Raw genomic sequence first — 14754 nt, 5'->3', positions numbered from 1 at the left:
TGTTTTGTGCTTCCCGTGGCTGTTCACTACAGCTTCAAACTGAAAAAAAAATCAAGAGTATGTTTTTGTTCACGAAGTACCTAACTGGGGTGCTTTTGACAATTTCAAAATGTTTGGGACAGTTGTATTTTTAGTATTAGAGAACTGAAAGACTTGTCTAAATGGCTGCCCTCCTGGGGAACAAAACCACACCAATGTAAACCAGTCTGGATGCTCTCTGGTCAGCTGTTCCCTGCACGTATCCGTACAGCCCTTACACAGCACTATGTTTCCCCGAGCCCCTACCAGCCGTTTGCTACTGAGCACTAACACATTCATCACCGAGTAGGATTCCGAGGGATTAAGCAGGTCTCCTTTCCCAGAATTAACCAGGACGGTCTCTTGGGCAGGAGATCCCTGGATGTGTGTCCGTCTCCATCCTGCCTAGCAGCAAGCACAAGCTCCTAAACCACCTGGGCTTTCAGCTACTACTGTGCAACGGCCCTGACAAAAAGTCCTACACCCTCTTCACTGTAGAGCAAAGACCATGAGATCTCCGGAGTCCAGAGGGAGAGAATCTGGGTCTCAATTTCCAGATGGGTTTTTCCTAAATTAGAGTGTCAGAGGCTGCCGTTAGAAGTGGGCAGCGAGGAGAGAGACTCCAGCCTCCACTGGGCAGGGTCTTACGTTCACCCAGACATCAGCTCACTACTGTCTCCACCTAAAAATGTCACAGTGCTCCCTGGGATGCTGGACTTGATGGATTTCACACTTTACGGCTTTTGCTTTGAAAAAGCCTCAGCTTTTATCTTAGCAAAGTACAGCTTTGTAACCTAAAAATAGTCCGCCCAAGCTCCTTCCATTGGAACGGCAGAAGATGAGCTGGCAAATCTCAATTTTTGGTGCTTCTCTATCAGAAAGATGAAACATTTTCCCTGTAATCCTCCAAAATGGAATGTTTAGGGTTTCAGAGGTTACTGGAAATTTCCCTGGCAGCTGGTCAAATACGTGATCCCATTAGAGTTTCTTTGGTGAGGAAGTGTATCTTGACTCAGAGAGAAAATGAGGATGGGAGGGGAGAGCATGTCAAAGGAAAAAGAGAAGCAGAGAGAGAGAAGGAAGGGAAAAAGCCTCCATGAAACAAGAAATTTACTCTACTGTCGTCTGTCTCTTCCTTTCACAGAGGAAGACAAGAAATTGCATCCAACAGCTCACATAACTGCCCAAACTCTGATTATGAATGAGCAAGAAGCATCTCTGCTCTCTCTGTAAGGGAATGGGATCGTGGGGATGCCCTTTTGGTTCTCGGAGAGACCAGGGAAGGCCAAGCATTGCTTCTTTCCCACTGGCAGGGCTCGTGGCACCAAGCGTGAGAAAGTACCTGGCAACCTGGGACTAAAGCAAAAAAAAAGCCTGCTGGATCCCAAGCTCGATGCTAACTGCTTATCGGCTCACTGAGCACCGCACGTGCTGCAAGGTGCAGCCGGAGTCAGAGTAGCTCTTTGTTAGCGAGAGAAAAGGAGAAGGAATCGTGTTTTACACACTCCCCTGTGATCTGTGAATGGCTTTGCAGGAAAAAACACACAGGGTTTGCTCAGGGTGTCAGCAAGCATCTCCACATCCTCGTGGTACCAGCACTCCGAAGTGGCTGTAACCCTGGACGGAGGGCAGAGTGCAGATGCTTTGCGGCGGGAGCTGCCGCAGCCGCGTGCTGCCCAGCCCCGGGCTCTGCAGCAGACATGGGGACTGTGTCCAAGCCCAGGCGATGGGTTGCACGAGCCCCACATGCAGACCTGTCACAGACATGCACGCAGCTGCCATCCATCAGGATACCCATCAGGAGATGTCTGTGTTCTCCACAAGTCCGTCACACTACAGTCTAGGGAAGGCTGGATGCTTCCCTAGGAGGGGTGTTGAATTGTAGCAGCTGCCTTTTTAAATTCTTTTTTTGTATCAGACCTAGCCATGAGCAAGAAATTAAGCTCTTAGTATTTCTATTAGAGTGACAAGACATCAAGACTCCTTCCAGCATCATTTTTTACCTAAATGGATACTCATTCTCTGCTCTCTGGTATCAATGAGGAATCATTTGTCAGCAACAGTAGGCAGTGTGGGTGCAGATAAAATAAAAAAACTATTTCTGCCCCCTCTCATCTCCCTGAGGGTGACAGTCTGACCTCCTGTCCTGCATACAGCTGAACTGGGCTGAAGTTGCTGTCTAATAGCAACACCCATCTCCATCACCCTCAGCAGAGTACACCCCCTCCAAACCTGCCAGCCTAACTGCATGTGTAATTGTTTCCTAAACTGGTTTCTTCAGAGTGGGGCAGGATGGAGAAACCTGCTACCAAAATTGTCTTAAGTATTTGGGTTCTGAGAAGCAACAAAGGTTTTTCTCCACATTGTTCACGACCATTGTTCATAAAAACCCAGCAGAGCAAATTCTACCTCCGTGCTGCCCCCTTCCAGGTCTGCTGTCCTCAGGTAAGCAACACGAAGCCAGATTTATCCCTCCAAACAGAACTTTGGGAAAATGGGGCAGATGGGATGCCAGCTCATGCTCCCATCACAATGGCAGCTCCGCAGTGCTACAGGGAATCAAAAGCACTATAACGCTGGTATTAATTAGCAGCAAAAACTGCTATGATTCTGAACATTCAGAAGGAGCGGATCTGATGAACGAGCGCAGGCTGCTTCTGCATAATCTCTTTTTAGATCAGAACCCCAATTTAACGTGGAGCCAACGGGGTACTTCATAATCACGCCAGCCCGCACAGGTTTGACTACGCCAACGACAGGAGGAATGTGTAAAATGCTGCAAATAAATCCACAGCTTCAGGAGCACGGTGTCGTTCCAAGTAGCAAGCCCCGTTCAGCGTGGATTTACGACCCCCGCGGAGGCATGCGCTGCCATCTGCTCGCTCTGAGCCCCGCCAAGCAGCCTGCGCGAGATGTGCAGACCCGGTCCCTCCATCCCAGCTTCCCAGAGCGCTCAGGAGGCTTTGCACTGGGCAGGCTGCTCCAGTTGGTAAGCTCAGCAGCTGCAGGTTAAAAAAGAGTATTAGAGTGGGTTATTTGTTGTGCTAACAGGGGACTGGTGTTTCCTAGGAGGAAAAGGGCTAAACACAAGACTGAAAATAGCCATGGTTTCTTGAGTCCGTATGTCAAAAGTCTATCTGCATATGGGTTCGTGCATGCAGCTTATACGTACACATAAGCCCTTATCTGTGTAAATAAGACTTTAATAAATGTGCGTGCCTGCATCTCCTAAGGGATGGAGTTTTAAAATACACCAGCGAGTTTCTCGAATTGTAGGCACCCAGTTTGGGGTGCCTCATTCACACCCGTCCACACTTGGACCCTATCACACTCATTTGCACCCTATCACACTCAGTCCTATAAATAACAGCGTCACCACGGCAGAAAATATCTTCTAATTAGCACCCCAGACACAGTGTCCTGGCTTGCTTCCACTCCTTCCCATTGGCACAGAGCTGGCGTCTCTTTTATTTTTTCTTGCAACATTCCCTTAAAGATCCATTGATGTCTTGTTGAGACCATTTGCAGGAAGGAGAAGGAAGAAAGAAAAGGCATCCAGTGGAATGTGTCAGATGACAGTAGGAGATACACCATGTGCCTTTCTTCCCCTGACCCACTACTGAGCGCTGCTGCAAAAAACAGGCTTTCACAAACATCAGGTTCACCGCCGCTACAGCTGGAAATGACCTCTTAGATCACGCAGTCCAACTCCCTGCCTCTCAGGATGACTCCCCAGTGTACGCTTTATGCTGGTTTGTCCAGACTAATTATCCATCCCTGCTGTTAATTGGATGGAGCACGAAACTCTTCTGACTGCCGCCATCTTTCAGGGATGTTTTACTGTTCTTCCCTTTCTGGTGGTTTTTATGGTCAAGTTTTGAGACTGCATTATTTTGGGCCCTGACACTTTAGGCACTAAAGGACAAGAAATGTCCTGATGGTCTCGGACTTCACTGCAACATGGAAGCTGTAGCTTGAATTTGGAGATCTTTGTGCACTGAAATAGAAAGCAGAGCTTTTGGAAGAGATCAAATTAAGTGTTAAGGAAAGGGGTTTGCGGTTCTGTGCTTTGAATGTGGGATTGGAGGTTTCTCTGTCTCACGAACACACAAAACACACACAATTTCATGTGTGTGTCTACAAATACAAACCTAAGCACACACATACAAACCTGTGTTGCAGGTATGCCTGTTTATTCACACACACTGTTTTCTGTTCATGTGTGAGCACACACGTAGGCATGAGTACATACATGGCACAAAGTCTCGACTGCCGTGTGTCAGCCTGTTGGTTTTTCTCCTCCCATTTCTCCTCCCAACCTCCAGCTTGGTTTTTCTCCTCCCATTTCCTTTGTGTCCAGAGACCGAAGCAGGCTGAAAGTCTGTCATGTCACGGCAAAGCTCTCATAATAATTCCAGTCTAGTCTAAACTCCTGTACTGTCCTCCTCCCGCACTGAGTGCCTCTGCCCTGGCTTTGCATTACGACGTGTCTTTCATTTCTAGCCGGATTTCCAAATGAAAGGAGGCTTGTGCTTCTGTCTCAGACTGTCTTTTTGTCAGACTGCGCAAGAATATGAGGTTTTGATGTGTTTCATGAAAATAAGTCATCAGGTAAAGGAGAGAGTGCTGTTAATGAACCTCAGCCCTTGATTAGCCAGCAGAGTATGGTCACAGATCAAGGATGCTGCAAATGCAGCCGTCTCAGAAAAAGATTGAAGAGTCAGTCCGTGAGGCCAGTCTCTGGAGACCAGGCTGCCTTCAGCCTGCTGCTCACAGAGCCATCTCCGACCTCCTCCCACCAGGCTGATGAGCTCAGCTCACCCTGTGCTGTCAGGGGGCAGCTCTAGCACTCGCAGTGAAGAGGGAAGATCCTCCTTCTCAGCTCAGGTTGCTCCCAGGTCTCAGAGAATACAGTCTCCCTCTGCCCTCCCCACTCGCATTTTCCAGGACACACTTTTTCCTTGTGCCAGGAAGTTCCCCACCATCCCCCTTTTGCTCAGCCACCTTCCTGGCCCACATGAATCCGCTTCAGCATCTGTGTCAAGGCTTTGCTATAATTTGGTCTTTTCTGCTTCCACCCCCACTGTCTTTCCAAAATTCCTCGCTTCAGACATTCATGTAAATCTGTTTCCGTCACATGGTGTTTCAAATTAAACTTAGAAATGTTTCTTTTTAGCCCTTTAACGAGTTCCTGCAAGAGTCCCATTGCAGAGCAGGGGATTTCACTGGTGTTTCAGTGAGCCCTGTGACATGGAAAGGCAGGTGGCACTTTTCACGAGCAAGAAGGAGGACTCTGCTGTCCCTGTTCAGGACTCTTCTTTCCCCCAGGAATCCATCAGTTCTTGACTCAAGTGTCGGTTCTACCACACGGGTAAAGCACTGAGGTCTTCCCTTTGCCGCTCCTCCATTTCTGCAGTAGCAAAGGATGCTAACAGCCCTGCCTCTAAACCCTTTCTTTGCACACTTAACAAAGCAAAATCTTGATTTTTCACTTTACTGCCTCCTTAAGGTGAAAGTAACTACTGAAAGTGCAAAACCTTCAGCAATTTGCACTCTTCCTGGGGAAAGAAATCAGAAACAGTCTCAGTAACAGGCGAAGGAAGGGAATGGCCACCACTTTGTGTCCCAACGCTCTGCTAACACCTCTGAGACCTCCACATGCGACACTGCCCAGGGTCAACTGGACCAGCCAGTGCCCTTTCCTCTGCCATTGCCACCGTGCTGGCAGCTTTCACCCATCATTGCTGGGAGGTGCCACTTCCAAACTGAAACCACCAGCAAACCTCAAGCTGTCGACCGCCCACGGCGGACAAGATTGTGCCCACACAGCAGTGAAAAAGAGACAGGCAGCACCCAACAGAGACTCCCAGGTGCCGGGCAGGGCTTGCGCTGCCTGCAGAGTGCCCTGTCCTGATGGCAGGTGCCAGCTCTCCTAGCTGGTCCTCCTCCGTCCCTGGCTGAGGCAGCAGGAACCATGTGCTGAGTCTGCTTCAGCTGGGAATTATACTTTGCATATCTTACATCTATCAGTGTAAAAATAGGACATATGAATAAAGGGTGTTAAAATTGCCACCTAAGCCTGATTTCTCATGCTCTGTAATATAACATATGGCAGTGACTGAACTCCCAGAGAGAACTTAGGAAGCAAGCAGAGACAAATAAGTTGCTTAACCATTCCGATGCCTTGGGCGTGCTCTGCAGTTCTCCAGGAGATGCTGGTGTGGGCTGAGAGGAGTACTTGTGCAGGAGTAAACGCATGCGGCATTGCCAGGCTCACCTGCACGTCAGACACGAGACAGAGTGCAGCACCCTGACCCCAGCAAGCTGGGTACAAGTACCGGGCTAATTGCAAGAGCACCAGAGTGCAGCGTCACCTAATTTACCTTCCTTCTCAGGTTGGCTGGTCCTGCAATTGAGAGCTGTGCTCTCCAGAGCGCAGAGTCTCAGCAAGGCTGCTCTGCGCATTGCCTTGTGGTGCTGAGGGGGTTAAAGCAAACCGTTGTGCCATCAGCTTTGCAATACTGAATCCCACCAGAAAGGGGTTAGGACAAGGCAAATGCTGCTGCCATCTGATTTGCGGCTGCAAACTTGGGATGAGCCTACCAAAACCTTTCCTGCACAGAGCAAACAATGAAAAGAAGGTATCTCGGTCTGTGGACAGTGTTCATCCGCAGCCTTTCCAGGCCCTGGTTTTGCAGCTGGACCAGTTGCAGTCACTGAGTGTTACAGGAAGTGCTTGAATGGTGAGACACCACATCCCTCAACACTGCTTAATGGAAAGGCGTAAGAGAAAGAGGAGAGAACAGTTGCGCAGATTCAATCAAATCCCTAGGGCCAGGATCATCTATCTTAAAGCAGTGTTTGGTGGAAAAAGATAAAGATGGGTTGACTTTCAATGGCACAGTGCCCCCTAGCCACCAACTGGATCATCCCTTGGGTGCTGTAGCAAACGGAAAAGTATCACTGGTAGGATGCTCCACATAAAATGGATTTGGCTACAAGTCATCATCATCCAGTGATGGAAGTGGGCTGGAGGCATAAACCATATGCTCAATTCCCACAGCAGTCTGCAACACGTTGGGCACGGCCGGGACCCTGCACATAGGCAACCAGGGGTGTATAGAGGGTCTGACTGCTGTTCATGGTGGTTCTGTCAAACTGGGGGAAGAATGGAGAGACAACCCGGAAGCAGCCCACCTCAGTCCTGGACCTTGTCTGTGTGAATGAAGTTGTTCCTGCAACCAGGTTGGAAAAAAGAAGAGGAGACTAGGGACTTTGGCCCAGCATCACGTTCCAGCACGCTGGCTTGTGAGCTTTTCAATTTCTTTTTTTTTTAACCCTGTTTGAGTTTTGCCTTGTCAGGTTTAATCGGTAGTGTTTGTAATTCAGGTAGCAAATTGATTTTTGAAAGTACTCTGTCCCTATTCAGTCCATGCTACTGTGGATCCTTGCATTAATTATGCACAGATATTGATGTTTTTGTCAGACAAGATCTAATGTCACTATATTCAGAACTTGCTGCTTCCTTGTTAAAAATGTTTCAGAAGGTGGCCCTGGGAAAGATAATGTGTGTCCCTCTAAGGATCAAAGACAACCTGGCAAGGAAATACTCTGTCTGTTCTGACATTCATGTACCTTTTCTTCCTGCTCTACCATCTTCCTTAGAAGGAGTATGGGAAGGGCTGGTGAGGAGAGAGGGACCAGAGGATCCTCCAAGGAGAATTGAGCTGTCAACCCTGTTTAAGCTAATCAGAAGGGACAACAGTTTTAGGATGCACACTGTAAATGGAGACAAGTAAAAGCAGCAGTTCACACTTCATGGTCTGCGTAACGGCATCCTGGCTGCAAAGCTACATTTTGTTGGGTTGGGAGGAATTAGGGATTTCTCTCCAAGGGCTGCAGGTTGTCTCCCACCTCATGGGGAAGAACTAGGTACACGGCAGTGTTATCAGAAGCCATCTGGGATTTTGTGTGCATCGCAAACTCAGTGTAAGTCAACAATATGACTTCCTTGTGGAAAAAAAAAAAAAAGAAAAAAAAAATGGAGCCAGATCTCATTCTGGAATAGTATTAACAAGAGTGTCGTATGAAAGGCACAGGAGGTAATTATTCTGCTCTATTTGCTGCTGGTCAGATCTCAGCTGGAATATTGTACACACTTCTGGGCATCAACCCACAAGAAAGATGTAGACAAACTGGAATGAGTCGAGAAGAGAACAACAAGAATGATTAGATGTTGTGAAAATGTGATTTAAGAAAGACTGAAATAATCGAGTTTGTTCAGTCAAAGAACAAGAAGACTCATTCATTGGGAACAGGATAACAGTCTTTCAATGTATAAGAGGTCATTAGAAGGAAGATGTTCAATTTTACATACTGGGGAAGAATAATAACAAATGAAATTAATTTCAGATGTGGGAAAAACATTACAATTTTGAAGACAGTGAAGTAATCAAGCAAGTACATAAGCAGGTCAAGAAGGTTTTTAAGCATCGGATAAACAAACATCCACCATGCATGCCCATAGTGTGCTTGAAGCTGCCTCCATGAAATGGAAAAAAGAAGGAGTAATTTATATAAGTTTCTTCCAGCCCCAAACTTCTCAGTCTCCCTAGTTTGATTCTTGGCTAGTTTGACATGTTCTGGTGAGATTCTCAAAATCTTTTGAGGACGGCTGTGCTCATTGCTCTCAGATGTTGTTTGCATATTGTGAGGACCAGTTTGTACAACCCACTCTCAGTACTCACTGATCCCTTGGCTCTGGGTTGGGTTCAGAGAATACGTTCAGACATGAAGGATAGCTCATTTATTTAGATCGTGAATCCATTTTTTTCAACTGTTTCATTGGTCTTCAAAAATTGAGATAAACTTGGTTCACAGGTGGCAGGACAAAGCAGTGCCAGGAGACATTATTTATTATTTATTAGAGATCCAAGCTTGTTGCACTTTGTATCTGCTGAAGTAGCCGTAAAATCCCTATTTAATAACCATGTACCTGCATAATAAACACATTTGCAAGAGTCTTCTCTGGAAGCTGGCAACTATGGAATATTTTGAAACACTTTGTTAGACTCACATTTCCCAAGGAGCTTAGGCACCTGTCTCAGCATCCACTATCAAGTCCCGCAGTCCTGTATGTAGGCCTTCCTGTCAATGAAATCTCATTAGCATCACTTTGCCAAATTAAATGGATTAAAGTTGGGAAGCAGCTGGAGCGCAGAGCACTCACATTGACTGTTGCCTTAGGTTAGACTTAAATTAGCTGGCTTCAGGCTCCCTGTTGCACTTAACATTGCCCACAGTAGCCAAGCAGTGCAGCGGCTTTGCTTCTGCTCCACAAAGTAAACGGCTGTGTCTGTGTGGATGGAGCCACCTCATGGGAAAAGAAACTACCTGGGTGATGGTCATGTACAGTAAAGATAAAAAGAGTGGGTGTCTTTTTGCAGGGATCTTGGATGCCTTTTTCATGGCTAGGAAATGCTTCCCAGCAACTACTAGAAAGATTTTTTTTTTTTTCATCCGGACTGCTAAATGACTCACAGTTTCATGTATGCTCCTTTAAGTTGGATTTTCGTCCTGTGTACAGGAACATTATTGCTTTGCTTGGCTAGAAATTTGTATCAAGTATTCCCATCAAAGCTTCACCTCTCCTGGCTAGCTCAGCTGTTCCAGGTGAGAAGTATTAAAACTTTAATGTCTGAAGGACTCCAGGGGCTGAATTACTCAGAATGAATAAACATTCCTTTTCATGAGACTGTGGATTTGGGCTGATAAATAACAAACGCTCTTTTGCCGTGTCTGCAGACAATTCCAGACTGTGATATAAAGCCAAGGATGGAAGAGTGGGAAGGCGGGGCTGGGGGGAAAGGCAAGGGGAGATGGGGAATAGCTCCATTAATCCATCTAAGTAAAGGACAGAGAGAGAAAACGGAGCCTCTAGAATTAGCACAAAAGCTCAAAAGGACATATTCAGATGGCCTAAATTCTACCTAAATCTCTAAGTCCCTAAGCCTAATGTTTCCCTATTGACTAGGGATATGTGAAGGCCTAGAACCAGCCAATAAGAAAGGCATAAAGGCTTAGGTGGAATTTAGGCCACCTAAATATATAGAAAAATCTTCATTAAGATGGCCTTGATCCTATATGGACACCCCCCCTCACCTTTTCGCTCTAGAAAGCAGTGAGCCCTTGTCATCTCTTGGAAAAGAGTTTGTTGGGAACACTGTAAGAGGTAAATCGTCCAGCCTCTGTCTCATGCAACATTTTCTGGATCAGAGAAAGATGCTGGTCTTAGGTCTTTATGCCCATCGTTTTCCTAACAATCTCCAAGTCCAGTTTCAATCCGGGTATCCTCAACCTTTAGATACATATCTTGTGCAACTGTGATTCAGTATTAAAAATGCCCAGTTGGGAAATTTGGATTTTGATGCTCAGATCTGGAAGTCCTAGGTGGCTCCATCTCTATTCCTAACTTTCTTCTGGGGAGATTTTTTTTGCCTATTCTGTTTCATTCACACACATGCTTCTACTATGCTGCTTGCATCTCTTGCAACCCCTAATTTTCAATTTGTCCTCCAGCAAACAGCAGCTCAAAATACTGACAATGGTCCATCACCTTCACAAAATGGTCATAGTGGAAGCATGGGAGGTTGTAACTCAAGTCAAAGGAGACATTTTCTGTATTGGAGAAAAAGGTAAAAAACTGGGCAAACTCCTGTAGACGAAGGTTTCAGACTCATTTCTGAAATTCTACATTTTACCCGGTCCTTGCCTCAGCTCAGCAGAAGGAGCCCAGCCTGTAGTAAATAATTTCTCACTGCAAGCAGAGGGATCACGCTCTGGCCCTCAGCAAGAAATCATCAGTAGGTCTCTTTCCAGCTTTCTTCTGTTGCGTCAAGGAATAAGGACAGAGAAAATGTTCCTGAAATTAATACAAACAAAGACACCCCTCTCCCCCTGGGGACATCTTCATTGCTTCCTATTCACTAGACTTTGCGGACAAAGAGTGTGAAATTGAATTCAAGAGTCCACACTGCAAAACAAGGGCAGGGAAGCTATGTTAGGGGAGTATTAAGAGATAAATCTTTCTTTTTTTTTTTTTTTTTTTCTGTGTGTAGAGTCTCCCTTCAAACCGTTCCTAATCCCTTGACTTTCTGTTCATGAATAGATAGAATTTTTCACTATGACATTGCCTAAAGACAATGAGCAATTTCACAACAAATGATTTATGTACTGGAATCTAGAGAGATTTTTGCTCATAAAAACACTCCAGCCATTTATCTTGATCTCCTGATATATCAGAGCCATGGCTGTATGTCTCTAAATTAACTGCAGATTAAACAATTCAAGCTGGTTGAAAAGTGTAAATGCAAGAGAAAAGCTCAAGGAAGAAGTTCAATCAATTTCTGTGATTGGATTCTTATCAAGACAAAAATGTGAGCAGTTTCCATTGGCCATTTCAGGATAAACAAGCCAGGAGGTAAATAGACTCCAGGCATCTGTGAAGCTATATCATGTGTGCAAGGGAGTAGGTTTAAATAAAGCAAGCAAGCTTCAGTTTCCGTTGGGGTAGGCGTCTGCGTCTGTGATGCCGAGCAAAGTTAGTTTGCAGAATGTTTTGAGGGCTATATTCTTTTTTTTTTTCCCTGACAATTGCTGGAAGACACAAAAAGGGAATGACTGCAGCACGAAACACAAAACAAGAAATCAGAAGAGAAACAAAAATGGGAGCACGGCAAGGAAGAGGAAGCGCTATGCAGTGTGCTCAACTCCCTGGGAAAAGAGAGAATAAAAAAAGAGGCTTGTTCCTGCAGATCTTCAAACCAGCTTTCTTGGCATCCAGGGGCAAGGTGAATATGCAGCTCAGCTCAATTTGTCTTTTTAGCTCAACAATTTCGATTCTCCTCTATGTACAACTCTTTTTCACTCGTTTGCATTCAACACACAGATGCACGTGGCTCCAGCACGTGGTTCTGTTTAAACCCACGTGAGCCCACACTAACGCCATGAGTCTGGTTTTCCTCTGGCAACAGAATACCAACGTGTGCCCTTTGCCAGTCACCGCTGCTTTATTAAGGTGTTGTCTGGACACAGGGCAAGGCAGAGAAGGCTCGACACCATAATTGCATCTGAACCCCTCGCAGCCCTTCAGCTTTGTGAACTTTTCTACCCTATTAAACTCTGATACAAGCATCATGAGAGACATGGCCCTTGCTCTGTTCAGATGCGCAGGGCATCTCTCTTTAAGGCATGGTTTTGCAGAGGAGGGAGTGTGGCGACTAATTTTTTGGTGCACGAAAGCTGCAGTCTGATCTGGCTCAATCAGGTTCAGCTAATTTGGAAATGATGAGTAAGACGGAGCAAGCTGCAAGACGGTGTAGTCAGGTCCCAGAGCGGGAATTAAGGTACGTAACTAATAGAGGCATGTGATCCATACCAATACGGTGTGAAGGTTGAAAGGGACTCTGACACCATGTACAGGGGGAAACACGACTGGAAGAAGATTGTAAGGCAAAAAAAAAAAAAAGCGGATTTTTATATGGTATTTCTCACTTGCTTCTAGCCTTTAAAGTCACTGGGGTTTTGCACACAGTTTCTACATCCCTCTAAGAGATGGGTGAGCACCAGGGAGCCAGAGTTTCTCTGTGTGCGTGCAGATACGAGCTGGTTGGTGGGAAAGTACACCAGTGCCCTCCGCAGGAGAGCTGTACGTGGCGTGGACCGTGGGGTTGTATAGACAACACCACGATATCCCAACCTGTCTTAATAGGGTTGCATTCCTGGTGCTGCCTGTGAAATTGAAGTTTTTCTCACCAGCGCCAGCCAAGGAGCACGCTCAGACCCATGGATGGAGCCAGGTCTTTGCTTCTGAATTCCAGCCTGGTTCATCTGCAAGTGGCTGTGACACACAGCAAAGAGACATTCATGGCATTCCTAAATGTTCAGCACTTTCTCCACAGGCAGATATGCATCCCAGTTTACATACTGATCGCTGCATCTCCTCTCTGCAAACCTTCCACCCCTGCCAGCTCCTGAAGGAGTTTGGTAAGTAAACGGTCGTGAGACAATGGAGGCAGAAATGAGCACGGAGTTTAGCAAGTCACCAAAGAAAGAGGACACCTACCTGGGAGATATTATGCTTTCCCTTCTCTATTACCATTATTATTTATTTAATAGCATAAAGAGGTCAGATGAACACAGACCTCTTTGTAATCAGCACGGAAACCTTCAGAGCCAAAAAGCCATGCAAGATGGTGCTAAGTTGTGAACCAAGGTGTTTGGTTTGACAAGAGCAATGAGCACGTCCAACACTGGGACAGGCAGGTATGATACTGCACTAAGCTCCTACACATCTCAGGCTGAATATTTCTCGCTCCCGAGTGCACAGGTTTGGCAATGCCAGGCAGCAGATACCCAGCAACATCCTCCTGGCCTCCACGGGTTCCTCTCCTCTGTGGTTTGGGCTCCTGAGCTCAGGTTTGAGGCCACAGACCCAAGTGGTTGTGAGCTCCGTGAGCTAAGGCAGCATGCAAGATGCCAAGGAAATGTAATACTGCAGACATGGACTACTCCACTCTTCAGAAGACATTGCCTGCAGCAAGCGTGCAACCTGCAGCAAGAGTTGGTTTTGTCCACCGCAGACTGGTAGTCAAACAGCTTTCACGATGGTGCAAGTGACTGCAGGGCCACGTTTCTGCAGCTACTCTGCATGCTGTCCCCTGCTCCTTCTCCTCTCCATCACCATCTTTGGATTTATGGTGCCTATACAAATGATTTGCTTCACGCTACGATCCCATTGCACACCTAATGAGGTTTTTTATTCATGGCTAAATGTAATATTTAAGCATGCTGAAAAAAAGGAAAGACATGGCTCACGATTGTCAGCAGTGTGGCTAAGGCAGAAGAGCTGCAGGCTGACACTTGCTGCTTAGGCTGAGCCCTTGCCTCCTCGTACTTGGTATTTCAGAGGCCAGCACCAGAGATTTTGGGGTCTGCCCTGACCCCACTCCCTCTCCCTCCCATATGCGCTCACCAAGCTTCTGCAGGGAGTTCAGCGCCAGGCTGTCATCGGGTGCACGCGCATCAGCGGGAGTGACGGGCTGCGCAGAGGAGGTTCGGAGCTGTCACATCACATCACCGAGGGGCTCCTGCACTGCACACCCGGCTCTGCCCCACTGCCAGCAGTGCCAGCAGCCCTGCAGCGTGTCTGCTCTGGCCCCCATCTGGGTGGAAAACAAGAGCACCCCGTGCTCAGCGCAGGAGGCTTTCATTTCCATACGTTTTTGCATTCTACTGAATGGCTTAGCGATGCTTTTTATGAGACCAGTCAGAAAGCAGAAATGCCTTTAAAGCAGCAGAAATGACCCAGAGATTAAAGCATGGGTGCTTTCTTCTTTCTTTTACACTATTGGGGATGGGGAATGAATATTGCAAGGAAGGAGCCCAGAGAGAATTACTCACTGCAATTTGAAGCCAGAGTCAGTGTGGCAAAGCTGAGACTTCAGACTCAGGCAGGAGAAACCACCCAGCTTCTAGATGGGCGGCAATGAGTTCCTCCTGGCACTGGCAGAGAAAGGGTTAACCCCTTTCCACCAGCCAGAAGTTGCCCTGGTCTTTAGCTGAGCTGCAGCAGAGTGAAGGCAGCTGGAGATGTGGGGCACTAGAAAAGGGATGTGCTTCAGGGGGCTGGGGGTTGCATTGCAAGCAGGGGTGGGATGAGCTCCAGGGACTGTTTGG

The sequence above is a fragment of the Chlamydotis macqueenii genome, chromosome 20 (genome assembly GCF_036417535.1).
Source record: "Chlamydotis macqueenii isolate bChlMac1 chromosome 20, bChlMac1.mat, whole genome shotgun sequence".
Classification (NCBI taxonomy): domain Eukaryota; kingdom Metazoa; phylum Chordata; class Aves; order Otidiformes; family Otididae; genus Chlamydotis; species Chlamydotis macqueenii.
Note: the sequence above shows the minus strand (reverse complement) of the source record.